A 14,749-nucleotide genomic window follows, 5' to 3' on the forward strand; every position below is an offset into this window, starting at 1 on the left:
TTTGGGACACTTAGGTCCTAAAAACTTCAAATCAACGCCCTTGGTGTCATTCGACAGCAAGAGCGATCCCCAGGAGCATATCATCACCATCAACACCCAGATGACTATCGTTGGAGTTAACAACTCACTAAAGTGCAAAGTGGTGGTCGAAGTCGTTAATATTGTGGAAATTGAGAATGGTGAGAGGTATATGTCACCCATTGTCAGATATGTAATGAGCAAGGAGTTACAAGCTGATGATCCAAAAGATCAAAAGACTCTACACCCCTTACATCATGATCTTTGAAAGGTCATACGAAATAGACTGAGCCACGCATATACTGAGCTGTTTTCCATAAGAGGAGGTATATCTGGTTTTAACAGAAGTTCATGAAGGCATATGATGAAGCCACATAGGTGGGCGGGCCTTGGAAAGCAAGCTACATGGGGCTAGATACTAGTGGTCGACCATGTAAAGAGACAACCCCAAATTTTTAAATCGACGTGACAAGCGCCAATGGTTGTCAAACTTCATCCATGCCTAAACCTAGATATTGAACTCAGTTATATCACCCTGGTTTTTCTACCAATATGGTGTAGATATCTTGGGGCCATTTCCTATAGCTCTAGTCAACTTAAATATCTTTTGGTCGGGGTGGATTAATTCCCCAAATGGGTGGAAGAAGAGGTCGTTGCAAAAATAACGATAGAATGGGTACAATACTTTTATTGGAGGAATATTATTTGCAGGTTTGGTATCCCAAAAACCATTATCTTTGACAACGAGACACAACTCCCCATCTCCTTGATGGTCGATTTTGCTAGAAACTAGGAATACAAACAAAGTTTATCTTGTTTGAGCATCCACAAGAGAATGGTCAGGCAGAGACATCCAACAAAATCACACTCTCTAGGATGAGAAAGAAACTGGAAGAGGCTAAGAGACTTTGGGTCAAGATACAAGATACTGTGGTCATATCATACAACTCCAAACTCATCACCCAATGAAACCCCCTTTAGAATGGTCTATGGTGAATACACAATGCTCTTAGTGGAAATCAACACGCCCACATGGAAAAGGGAGCACTTCAACAAAGTAAACAATCAGGTCGAGCTAGGAAACTCTTTCGACATGATAAATGAAATAAGAGACATGAACCAAATTCAAGAATTTAAAAGGAATCAAAAATAGGAAAGAAGATACAACTTTAATGTGAGACCAAGGACAATAAATGAGGGAAACCTAGTACTGAAACAAGTTGGAGCGCTAACCAAGAAAGGAAAGTTGTACTTGAACTAGGAATATCCTTTCTGAGTATGACAAAAGTTATCCCAGGGGGCCTACAAGCTAGGAAGTATTGAAGGAGAGGAAAATGTTATCAATTTAAGATATTATTACAATTGACCGAGCCTCTAAGGTCGAACACTATGGAACTGTTAGTTCCATGGTTTTGTGATTGGCATAATTTTGCTAAAATATGGTTCTTAGTTGATGTTGAGCAAGATGTTGAAACATCTTGACCCACTGTCATAACAGGTTCAACTATTATGTGTTTTGCATATGTTTTTCCAGATGTTGTGACATCCTACACCAGAACATCATTACAGTTCAGACTGGTTTTTAATCCTTAAAAGATTTGATTGAAAAATATGAGATTCGGGAAGATTCAGATACTCATCACAGGCACGGGCAATCAAGAAGTTTTTAGGAGAAATGCAAACTTGATTCAGTTTCAGAAAAAAGGATCTTTGAGACTCTTTTAGGACACTAGGATTTGATTTGATTTAATTTGTTCCTATTTTTGTGTAAAGAAGCAAATTGGATTCTATTCAGAAGTCTAAGCCCATACTGCAAGAGTCAATAAATAAGGACTTGTTAAACCTATTTTTTGCAAGCATTTACAAATAGAAACCGTGTGTACAAAACAAGGGTTGGTGTTTTTGGAGCCCTTTAAGTTCTTTGTGTGTTCTTTTCTCTCTGTCACTCATTGTATCTTCTAATACATTGAAGTGGACGTTTGTTCTCACTCTTGAAGCTTTTAAGAAAAAGAGTTGAGTATTGTTCTCAATTAAAGCTTTTAAGTAAGATAAAGTATTGTTCTTAGTTAAGGTTCTTGACTAACTATTGTTTATTTGAAAGTGTAATCTTTCTATTTGGTTCCTCTAGTCACGAGTTGTGTGACTGTTTTTATCACTGCGGTGATTGGAAGTGGGATGTCGATTTCTCATATCTAGATGTTAATTTTTAGGTAGAAGTTGCATTGGGTAATGATTAGGAGAAAATTGTAAATTAGGAATGTTTAGGCTTTGAACTAGTACTGCTAATAGTGGATTTCCTTCATGGCTTAGTAGCCCCCAGATTAGGCGTTGTTGTACTGAACCGAATTAACAATTTACTATGTTATTTGTGATTATGCATTTAATTTCAGTTTTGATAATTGTGCTATCAGTCAATAGATGTTATAACACCTGTCTTGATACTATGTGTTGTTAGGATATCTGTCTTGACATCTGTTTGTAAGTGCCATAATTTCAATTAGCATCAGAGCAGACACCCTTTTCTGTTTATTGGGTGAGCTCCAGGGAGAATAATTTCTGGTACTTTGGATTTTGAGAAAAGATTGTCAAACACCATTGTATTTCTTGGAAGTTAATTTAAAAGCATGTTACAAAGACTGGAAAGAAGGGGAAGAGCAAAATTCAAAAACACCTCATCTGACATCAACAATATCCATAAGATCCAAGATAAAAGGATTCAGCGCAGTGAATGTAAAGAACTTAGGCATATTAGAATAGAATCTCCTAAGTGTCTCAAATCTAAAGGACTGTCTGCTTTTTGATCATATGATGAATCCGCTGAAGAAGAATCTGCTAAGACCGTGACTTCCTTAATAGGGAGATGGGATTCTAGAGAAGACTCTAGCAGTGAAGAAATATCCAATGATGATCTTACTATCCCTTTCAGCGAATTGTGCAACAAAAGTGAGGAAGTTTACCAAATAGGAGTGAAATAAAGAATGATCATAGCTAAGCTCCAGGCAGAAAAAGGTAGAATACCTTGCTGATAAATATGGACTCCAAAGTAAAGTGACCATATTAACATCTCAACTTGACAACGTGATTAAGGGTGTTAGAAAGTTGAATAATGGATATGATGTTCTGCATAATATTCTTTAAGATGTAAGAGGAGGAATAAGACATACTGGAATTGGGTTTATCCATTAAAGTTTGTTCCTTCTATAATACAAGGTGAAAGCAAGATGTTTAACCTGATGTCACAACATCGTGGGAGATCACAAAAAACTAAACCAGAGTCAAATCTCAGTCTTAGATATGTCAGTTCTATGGAAGAAATGGTCACTCAGAGCAAGTATGTCACAAGCTTCATGGATATCCGAAATATCCATCTCAATCCAATACAAACTCTTTACAGATCAAGACTAAGAAGGGATGGAAAGTAAGAGATATTGTCAAAATTCTCATTGCTCATACCTCTCTTAAAGTCTCATTAAATGAAGATTGATATTTTGACAATGGATGCTCTAAGCACATGACGAGAGTAATGAGCATATTAGAAGATACCAAACCTCATACAATTAGCTATGTTACCTTTGGAGATGGTACCAAAGGAGTAATTAAAGGTGTTGGAAGAATAGTTTGTGAAGGATCTCCTAAGCTTGATATAGTCCTATTTGTAGAAGGTCTAACTGTCAACCTAATAAGCATTAGTCAGCTATGTGATCAAGGTTTGAAGGTAAACTTTACAAATTCTGAGTGTTTAGTCATTAATAAGGAAAATGAAGTGCTAATGAAAAGAGAAACATCGAAGGGTGATTGTTATCTATGGACACCTCACGGTATCAGTGATTCCTCCACTTTCATGTTGTCCAAGCAAGATGGAGTCAATCTGTGGCATCAAAAAATTGGCCACTTACACTTGAAAGGTATGAAGAGAATTGTGTCTAAAGAAGCTATCAGAGGAACTCCTAAAATCGAAACTGAAGAAAGAAGAATCTGTGGAGAATTTCAGATAGGAAAGCAAACCGAGATGTCACACCAGAGACTTCAACATCAGACCACTACAAAAGTTCTAGAACTTATTCATATGGATCTGATGGGACCTATGCAAGTTGAAAGTCTTGGTGGAAAAAGGTATGCGTATATTGCTATTGATGATTTTTCTAGGTTCATTTGGGTAAATTTTATTAAAGAAAAATCAGAAGTCTTTGAAGTCTTCAAAGAGTTGTGATAAAAACTTCAAAGAGAGAAGGAAAACAACATTGTTAGGATCACAAGTGACCATGGTAGAGAGTTTGAAAACAACAAGTTTTCTGAATTTTTTGCCTCTGAAAGAATTAATCACGAGTTTTCCTCTCCTATTACTCCCCAACTGAATGGAGTTATGGAAGAAAAAAAATAGAACTCTACAAGAATCGGTAAGAGTCATGCTTCATGCAAAAAAGCTACCATATCTTTTTTGGGCAGAAGCTATGAATACTGCTTTTTATATCCCCAATAGAGTTACCTTAAGGACTGGAACAACAAATACTCTATATGAGTTATGGAAAGGAAGGAAATCCATTGTCAAATACTTTCATGTCTTTGGAAGTAAGTGCTACGTCTTGGCTGATCGTGAACAAAGAAGAAAAATGGATCCCAAAAGTGATGAAGGGAAATTTGGTGATACGTCAGGTCATGATGAAGTCGATAAATTTGGTGATTGATGACTCAAGCACAAACAATGATATGAATATTAAAGACAATGTTGGGACATTCTTCCAAATAGCGGATGAGCCAGAGAATGTGGAAGAAGACAACACCAATGCTGAAATAGCTACTGCTGAACTTGAGGATATTCAAGTCAATAAAAGGCCTTTAATCAGAATTCAGAAAGATCATTCTAAAGAACTTATTAAAGGAAATTCTAACCAAGGGATTATTACTAAATTAAGGGAAGTTGTTTCTAAATCTTGCTTTGTTTCTAAAATTGAACCCAAGAATGTAAAGAAAGCATTAACTGATGAATTCTAGATCAATGTCATGCAAGAGGAACTTAGTTAATTCAATAGGAATGAAGTTTGGGACCTGGTTCGTAGGTCTAATGGAACTAATGTCATTGGTACAAGATGAGTATTCAAGAACAAAACTAATGAAAGTGGAGTTGTTACCAGAAATAAGGCCATACTTGTGGCACAAATCTACACCCTGATTGAAGGAGTAGATAATGCTTGGTAAACAATAAAGTACTCGACTTGACATCTTGGGTTCATAGTAGTTTCAAATCTAAGGGTGGCATAAACCATAATCACCTTGTGAATAACTTATTACACTTGCATAATAATCGAAGTAGTATTCTCATGGCGGTTCAATCCAGTATAAATATTACTCCTATTATTCATACCTATGTGAAGACTTGATAACTCTTTATCCATGATTCATGAGATGTGATCATCAGTCTATCCATATAATAGTATCAATGATTTAATGTTATCCGATCTCATATTAAATCTTGACTATGGATACTTTACGAATAATGTTCTTATGTTTAATGTGGTATCATGATTAAGTCATACTCAATGTTTCATTAAATGGACTAGTTATTCTAGGGACTTTAATATTTTGGAAAAACAATACCAACAAAGAAATGCATTATTATTATTAATAGATAATTCAATATAAGTATCAAATTCTAATAAAACTATTCACCTATAGAGCTTTTACCAATAATCTCCCACTACCAATAAAATTATCAATGGCATGTCAAGTGTTGATACTCTGCATATCTTCACATCTCCTCTATCTAATATCTCTCTAATAAGATGGTATCACCTAAGTATGTGCTTGGATCATTGATGAGATATAGGCTCCCTGGCTTGCGAGATGTCACCATTGTTATCTCAATAGAAATCAACGGGATCCATAATGTAGAACTATGCCAAGTTCACCAATAAATGTCTTGATCTAAACATATTCCATTACTTCATTTGAGGAAAAAATATACTTAGTCTAAGTTGTATAATCAACAAGGCTATCCTGCTTTAAACTTTTTCAACTCACAGTGCCACCATTTAAGTAAAACACATAACCATATTGCAATGAAAAGTCATCCTTATCTGTCTGGAAGCTAGCATCACTGTATTCCATTACACAGGCTCTTACTGACCTCGATATATCAATAATGATTTCTTAGTCCTTCTTAAGTACTTAAGGATAATCTTGAGCATAACCCATTGAACATCACTAGGATCATACTCATTGCACATAAAACATACGAGACATCTAATATAGTACATAACCTGGCATACATGATAAATCCTATTGTAGATGCATATGGGATCTTATTCATGCAATCCCTACAACTATAAAACGCGTAAACAACAACGCCATGATCACCACGGTTCTTCCATACACCGTGGTGACATCTCTAAACTAAGGCGCTCCCATTATTATTGTTTTTTGATTTAAAATTAATTGTATATAACAACGGTTATAGAGCCAACTGTGGTGAAATTATCAAGCTTTCATGGATTCGAACCTCAACTCCATCATATATATTATTCCATTAATACTAAGACACGACTTATCTTTTTTATTTATTTTTCAATAAAAAACTTAAGGAGTTATGACTATGGTTGGTTTGTTCCACCGTTGTGATATAGTTTGTTTTTTACTTAAAATTTTAATTGTAAATTAAAATCTGGCGCTTCTTTATCAAATTTTACTATGAAAGTAATATATCAGTACGGTTTTTGGTTTTTGCCATGGTGGTATCTTTATAATATTATACACTCCTAGTTAGCTTGTCTCTTCAGTATCCTTTTTCCACTGTAAAAAGAAACTAGACGAAACAATACACAATTTCAACCCTAAACCCTAACGTTCAATACTGTGAAAAAAATACACGATTTCAACCAAAACACCATCGTTCACCCTATCTTGTCTCTTCAGTATCCATTCTTCACTGTATATTTGTCATTTTCGTCATCATCATCAAGGTTGACAACACCATCACGACCGTGACGTCGATAAAGAAGAGTGCACCAACCAAGTTGTCACCATCGAGAAGGACGACAACAACAACACTGTCGTTACCGTAAGGAAGGAAGACAACACCAACACCAACATCATTTAATTAGTCATCATGTTTAGGGTACGTAAGTATTTTCCCCTTGCATCTACAATAAAATTTATTTTTCGTTGTTGTGGTTGTTGTTTATGTTCTTGTTGTTGTTTTTGAACATAGATGTCGACCTTGTTGAGTTCTTCATCAGATACTAGCGAAAAACATCAAACAAATGAGTGTTGTGCGAAAGAAACTCAAACAAATAATACTCAATAAAAAAGATAACAAAGAGGTGTCACAATGATGCCCCAATTCACATCAGTCCGTAACTCATCAAGTTAAAATAATCTAATCGAATTTGATTCGTTCTACATAGTAGTTGATTGTGAATATTACTCTACTTTTAAGAGTTATGATGCGTTCCTTGGCCGAAGCAAAGTAAGTATATTGATAGATAATTGGAAAAAAGTGGATGAGAAAGTCAAAGAAATCATATGGACAAACGTTAAGGTATTACATACTATAATTTTCATATATTAGATATCACTACCTATAATTTCTAATACATTGATTTAAATGTAATTGAATTTTGAGTTTACCCATAACTCAAAGTTGAAAAAAAAGTGTATCTCTTATGCCGGTACTCGTTGGAGGGGATTTAAGTCACAACTCACGGCTGACTACATTAGGAAGCCTAAGAGCGATCTTCATCTTCCATGGAAAAGATATAGTTTTATATCAAAGAAGAAATGGAAGAAGTTTGCGAAGATACGTCATTCTGAGGAATTCAAGGTTAGTACTAGTCTTATTTAACCGATAATGTTATGCTAATGAGTTAATACTAATCATATATAATTTTCACTATGTTAATAACAATTTAAAAGCCAACTTGGAATACGTAACAAGGCAAAGAACATGTACCCCCATAGATTGTCTCATGGGGATAACAGGAAACTTGAGAAAAGAATCATGCTTGAAAAAAAACCAAAAAGAGGAGATGACCGCATCCCATCCCCACCATCAAGACATGAGAAATGGAAGATGGCTCGATAAAGACCAAATGGAGAGTACACCTCTGAGGCGACAAGAGTATTTACCGAGAAAATTGTAAGTATGATTTATTTTGATTATGTTATTTATTATTTAAATGCGTTGGTAACAATATACGTAAGTTGCTCATGTTGTGCAGGATAAGTTGGTTGAGGCGAATTGTGAAGGCACATTTATTCTAGAAGCATGACATGACGTATTATTTGAAGCAATCGGGACATATGAGCATAGTGGGCGTGTCTGTGGTGTGAGAGAAGGTGTCGGCTTGAGGTTATTCTTTGGGTCTAAAAAGAGTACCATAGTGCACAAAAACAAAAGATTGATAATTTTGAGAAGAAGAACAAAGGAGGATGTTAGACGAGGAGAGGGAAAAGGGGAGAAAGATATGGAAAGGTTTCAAGAGTTATATCTGATATGTGATTTACTTGAGATTTTAGTGTTTTATCAGAAATGTATGATATATATTATGCTTATTTTTGTTCTAACTGAATATTATGATGTAAAGATTAAGTGAAAACCTCGAACAACATACAAATGAAGATCAACATTATGTTGATGGTGATGATGATCATGATCATGATCAAACTCCAAGTAGAAGTGTTGTACATTCATTTTCTTTGATATTATAACTAGTTTAGCATGTAATATGTTTTTTTCATATTCAATGTACAGTGTTGTGGAGCAATTGAATATGATGAAAAATGTTAGAAGAAAGCCCTCACCGATATATCATAAAGCAAGTGGCCCGATTACCCGTTTCTTTCATTTACATTCATGTATGGTTATATTCATGTGCGGTTACATTCATGTGTGGTTACATTTATTTTTAGACGAGGAAACAACCCGAGAAATACGAGTGTGGGTATTATGTCACGAAACACATGTTAAACATTGTCCTTGTCGGCATTGTTGATTCATGGGATAAGGTATATATGTCATAATATGTTTACATATATTAATATATAAGTTGACTATTGAATTATTATCATGCATGATATTTTCTTTTTTGCTCTCTCATATGTAGATGTTTAACGATGTAACCTCATTCCTCGTTGAGGACTTTGTCGATCTTCGTAAATGTTGGGCGTATATCCACAATGTGCTTAAGAGTCCTGCTATTTAATTTATTGAGACGTGCTAATGACTTATTTTGTGTATATGACGATGTGAATATTACTTTTGACTTAAACATATTGTGTTTGATGTAAATACTAATTTTGCCTTTTGATGCACAATGTTAGCTGTTTTTTATGCATAGTTAACAAAAATACAAGTTGTTGTAAATTCTTTGATATGGTTATAATAGTTACATGATAAAAAATGGGAAGAATTTGAGAAGCAGAGAATTGCATATTTAAAACAGAGGAGGTTTTGACAGCGGTTATAAAACCTAACCGTGATTATATATTGAACGGTGACCAGAATAATATAAATTACAAAATGTTGACGCTGAGAATCGAATATGGGACCTTTAGTTATATCACAACGGTTGGGTTAACAAACTGTTGTGATATGGCACACGCTTTGTAGAATACAACAACGGTCCCAGGACCGTGATTGTAAGTATCTCATATACAACCACACGCTACATAACAACGCCCAGTCCCGCGTTGTTGTATATCTTTCCCAACCGTTATTGAAATATCTTTTCCGTAGTAGTTCCCTTTCTTCCTTAGTTGAAGGGAATTATTGTTTTGATAGACAGAAGTCATTATGCATATGTATGAATCATTTCTTTTGAGATATTAAAAACATATGGTCAATTGTAGATGTTCAAAGGTGTTATGGTAAATGGGTATGAACCGTATTTTAGTCCCATCAAGTTATCCCTATTGATAAATATACCCCTTCACCATAACACCTTATACTAATAGATGTTATTTATATTCATTCACAATAACATATTTTTGCATTTTATTTATTTATTTTTGATATGCAATGGAATTAAAGAAAACAGTATAAGGGGTACTCACCCGATTACAACAGACTCAAAAAGTCCAACGGACTATGACGCCATAAATAGAAATTTCTACACCTATTTGTTTTCGTGCTTATTACATGCCAAAACCAAGATAAATTTTATTTTATTTAAATAACATATTTTTCTTTATTTGAATGACACCACTTCACATGTTATTTAAATAACATATTTTCATGATTTTTTAAAAATAACAATGCTTCATATTATCTGGATAACAGCCTTTTCATGTTATTTGAATAACATATTTTCATATTATTTTAAATAACACCCTTTCAATGTCATTTGAATAATATCTCATTATATATTTGAATAATATCTCATTATATGAATCGTATTATATATTTAATTATTAGATATTCTTATAGTTATAAGGTCTAAATAAACTTTTTAAAGGCTTAGTTATTTTCGAATTTTATATTGCATTATATAAAACCACTAAAGAAGCGTTGACAATATAAGAAAAGTTGAAAAAATATCAAATGATTTCAAAAGCTAATTGAATTTTTTAGTCTATCATACATCGGAAAAAAAGGAATAAGAACAATCTTTTACATACAATGAAAAAACTCTAGTTTCATATTTTTCTCTTCCTTTCTAAAAGCTCATAAGTGAGCCAAGACTATTATATTAGAAAAACCCATATAATAAAGTAATATATTACCAAAAGTACTTTATTAATCTAATTAAATTGATTTAAAAGCCCTAATTTATATCCCTAATGGTAATTTCATCTAAAATTATCAATTTTGATCCTAATTTATTGCAATTGATATGTTTCTTAATTTTTGCCCACAGATATTAACGTGAAGCAGTGTATCTATTCCAAGTGAACATTTTGCATTGTAACCATGAAAAACCTTCCTCCTTCCGTCATTTAATTTGGCATGCTTATCTATTTCTTATTAAAGCCACAAGAGAACCACAAATATTCAAACTTTGAGAACCCTAAAGTTTCATCTTCCTCTCCGCCTCAACAACACTATTTGCTTCCATCACCCTCAATTCAAAACACAGTACGTTTGTTTTCTTACTGCATTCTATTTGTTGTTAAAATGATTTGTTTTCAAAACACAAGACACTCTTTCTTCTCCCAAACTTAACCCTAGCCCTTTATTTTTCATAGAACAAGCTTCTTCTTCTTTGTAAGATTCATCGCCCCATCAAGAGTTCTCTTCAACTTTCTCTTTCAAATGTATTTCACAAATAATGAGATTCGATTGATAGAATTTTTTCTCTATGTCACTGATCGAGGGTTATCTGAGTCGTTCTTCAACAAGGTTTCAGCGTAGTTCTTCACCAAGGCTTGGCTATTCTGTTTTTGCGCCGATTTATTTGATTGAAGGTTTTTGGTAGGGTTCTTCTTCACCATTTAGGACTTTGTTGTTAAGGTATGGTTCTTAATTTCTATTTATGATTTTTTTTCTTATTCTTATTGAATTTTCTATATTTTCTAAGTCATATATATTGTGGATTCTTGGCATCTAAAATCGTTATTTTCAATTACTTTGAAATTTTCTAGATAGAGTTATGGATTTTGGGGGTAAGGGCATATAGGTCATTAACAGATGTGTAAGAGTTGGCCTTTTTTGTTTATTGATCTAATTCGGAATCCAAATTACTGTAGCTTTCTTATGTTATTCTTTTTTCATTGGATCCAGGTCGAACCAATTTTTGAGAAAGGGGTTGATTAACAAAATCTACAGATGAAGCAAGGATCTTATTGGTTTGTTGCACAAATTGTGTTAGGTTTTGGCTATTTGGTTTTGTACTAAATCTTTTTTCTGGGATTGGTACAAATGACATTGCTTTGTAGGGTTGTATTTTAGTTGCTTTTGTTGAGAAATTCAGTACTTTCAAACAGACAATACCACATATTATTTATGATTACTTTAAAGTTTCATATTGTCGTGTGATAATTGTGTATATGTAGTTTCATTATCATGAATTGTTTTCGACCTTTCTGTAACACCCCATTTTCTCATCGTAAATGAAATAATAAATCAGAGTAATTATAATTTCAATAAACGTTAAATGGGATGCCACATCATCAACTCATCACAATTTGCTTATATTTTAAACAAAGATAAATAAAATGTTAGTTCGGATGAACCAACATCACAATCAAATTATTGTTCAAACTTCATTTTATTAATGCAACAGATATAATCAATGCATAACGATTATCATCTTCAAAACAATTGAAAATGCCAACAACTGTAACATAATCATAGAGGGTTCATAACCTCTCAAAAACTTCCAAATTAAATCATAAATAAAAATAAATTGTAAAAATAAGCGTTCATCCCCGATGTTACGTATCATAGCAGAACTTGACTCAATCTATGCAAAACTAGACGTTGCTCCATACCTCGGCCACTCTAATCCTTGTCACCTGTGTGTTACCCAGGTAGAGGTAACATTCAAATATAAGGGGTGAGATATCACAACAATATAATAAATTATATAATAGTAGCTATACATCACATATCTCATATAGGTTATTATAAATCATGCTTCAACAATTCATATCATCTTCTTCAATTCACATATACAATAACACACACCATCGCAATCAAGGCTTCATGTAACATATACTTTCATGTCATCGGACTGACTCAATTTCATGTATGCAGTACCAACATGGCATAAGCCCTCTCCAAAAGGCCAGATAATGGGCAATAACAAGGCATATGCCTTCAACAACAGGGCATAAGCCCTCAACCAACAACAAGGAATAAACCTTCAACAATGAATGCATGTGACATCAAGTATACAACTACAAATTTATATAGGTCCAGAGCATAAGCTTCCAATAATAATTTCTGTCATTTCAGGCAAAGAACAACAACATCGTCGCAATATAGTCTGCAAATTATAGGATAGTCATCCCAACAACTTCATCAACAATCATCCCCAAAACATCGCATTATACACATGACTGACATGCGAAATATAAAGTATCAACAGAAAAATATAAATTAAAAAACCCAAAATCATAATCATTTTAAAGATCATTTTTAGCTTCCCAACAGTCCAAACGGCGTGTCAAACGGACACGCGAGTCAAAAGATATAGATTTTAAAAGTTTTGAAAATTTTTCATTCAGTACAGTGGTAAACGGTTACTATAACGGGATAACCGGTTACTACCTTTAGTAACCAAAATCTCACACTTCTGTTTCACTTGGTAACCGGTTACCACTATTTGGTAACCAGTTACTCTATTAAAAAATAAGATTTTTTACGCTACTGTTTTATGTGGTATCCGATTACCATAACAGGGTAACCGGTTACTCTATTCAAAAATTGTTTTCTTGCACCTCTGTTTGACTAGGTAACCAGTTACCATAACTGGGTAGCCAATTACTCTGCTCCCAGACCCAAAAATTCTGCAGTTTTCTGCTGCTACGAAAATCACCCCTTTTACCCAAAAATCTAACTTTTAAAACAACAGAAAATCATCAATAAGCATAAGAATCATACATACACACAACATAACAATCATAAACAAATCATTGCATCAATTTCTCCAATTCCAATCAGTTTAGGGATTAATTTTCATGAATAATTCTACTCCAAAACCTAATATTTCAATATCTACATATAGCCACTATTATACCATTCATTATAGAGTTGGAACCCCACCCTTACGTTAGTAATTTTCTTCAAAATCTCCCTAGCAATGGAGGTTCCTCCTTGCGGTGTTTGTTTCTTTGTTTCTCTTCAAAATTCTGTACCTTCCTTCTATTTTTCTAATTCTCCCTTTTTGTTAATTCTTTCACTAATTCTTTCCCCTATTGGGCTTAACACACACACACACACACACACACACACACACACACACACACACACGCGCGCGCGCGCGCGCACGCACGCACACACACACACACCCCTCCCTTCAAGACTCATACTAACACATATTCATGGCCCAATTACTTATTTATTTAATATTCTACTATTATTATTATTATTATCCAACTATAATATAATTGCATAAATACTAAAATTCCTAATTTCACCAAATAATTCCTAATTGCATAAATACTAAAATTCCTAATTTCACCAAATAATCCAACTATACGGGCGTTACACTTTCTTTTGGGGAGTTTAATTTTTCGGATATACGAAAACTAATTGTTTGCGGTTTCAAATCTTAAAATATCTTATAAATTTATAATACCCAGATTATATATCTTAGGCTATTTTTGAATTGGTGGAAAGAAGTGAAATCAGAGGGAATCAAGTGAAATGTCATTAGTTGTCATTATATGATTAAATATAGAGATTTAATATATTTAATATGATTAAATATAGAGATTTAATTTTTGTAAATTTTGATTTGAAATGGATGTACATGCGCCTCCGAAATGAATGCAATTTCCAATCAATCCATAATTACAATTCTTTGGGAGTTGATAAGATTTTTTTTTTTGACTAAAAACATATTCATTCATTCAAATTGAAAAATACATCCATCATTACAAATTCAAGATCACTAAAAACTGAAAAAGGTGAATCTGCAAACAATCTTACAACACCTAGGTTAATAGCATACAACGGCAACATGAAAGTGCCTACAAATATGACAAAATAAAAGTCACCATAATATTCATACTACTGGATTTGCAACATTGACGCCCAAGTCTTCCTCAGATCTGCAATGATTTGAAGTGAATG

At 33.6% G+C, this 14,749-nt stretch overlaps 1 long non-coding RNA gene across 1 annotated transcript; it reads left to right on the top strand.

Moving 5' to 3' along the window:
• Positions 1–10,509: 10,509 nt before the first annotated feature.
• On the top strand, positions 10,510–11,938 carry LOC131635991 (uncharacterized). Its single transcript, XR_009293922.1, has 3 exons — positions 10,510–11,086; positions 11,197–11,461; positions 11,732–11,938. It is a non-coding gene; the product is annotated as an uncharacterized LOC131635991 (long non-coding RNA).
• Positions 11,939–14,749: the final 2,811 nt, after the last annotated feature.

The sequence above is a fragment of the Vicia villosa genome, unplaced genomic scaffold (assembly GCF_029867415.1).
Source record: "Vicia villosa cultivar HV-30 ecotype Madison, WI unplaced genomic scaffold, Vvil1.0 ctg.001605F_1_1, whole genome shotgun sequence".
NCBI classification, from domain to species: domain Eukaryota; kingdom Viridiplantae; phylum Streptophyta; class Magnoliopsida; order Fabales; family Fabaceae; genus Vicia; species Vicia villosa.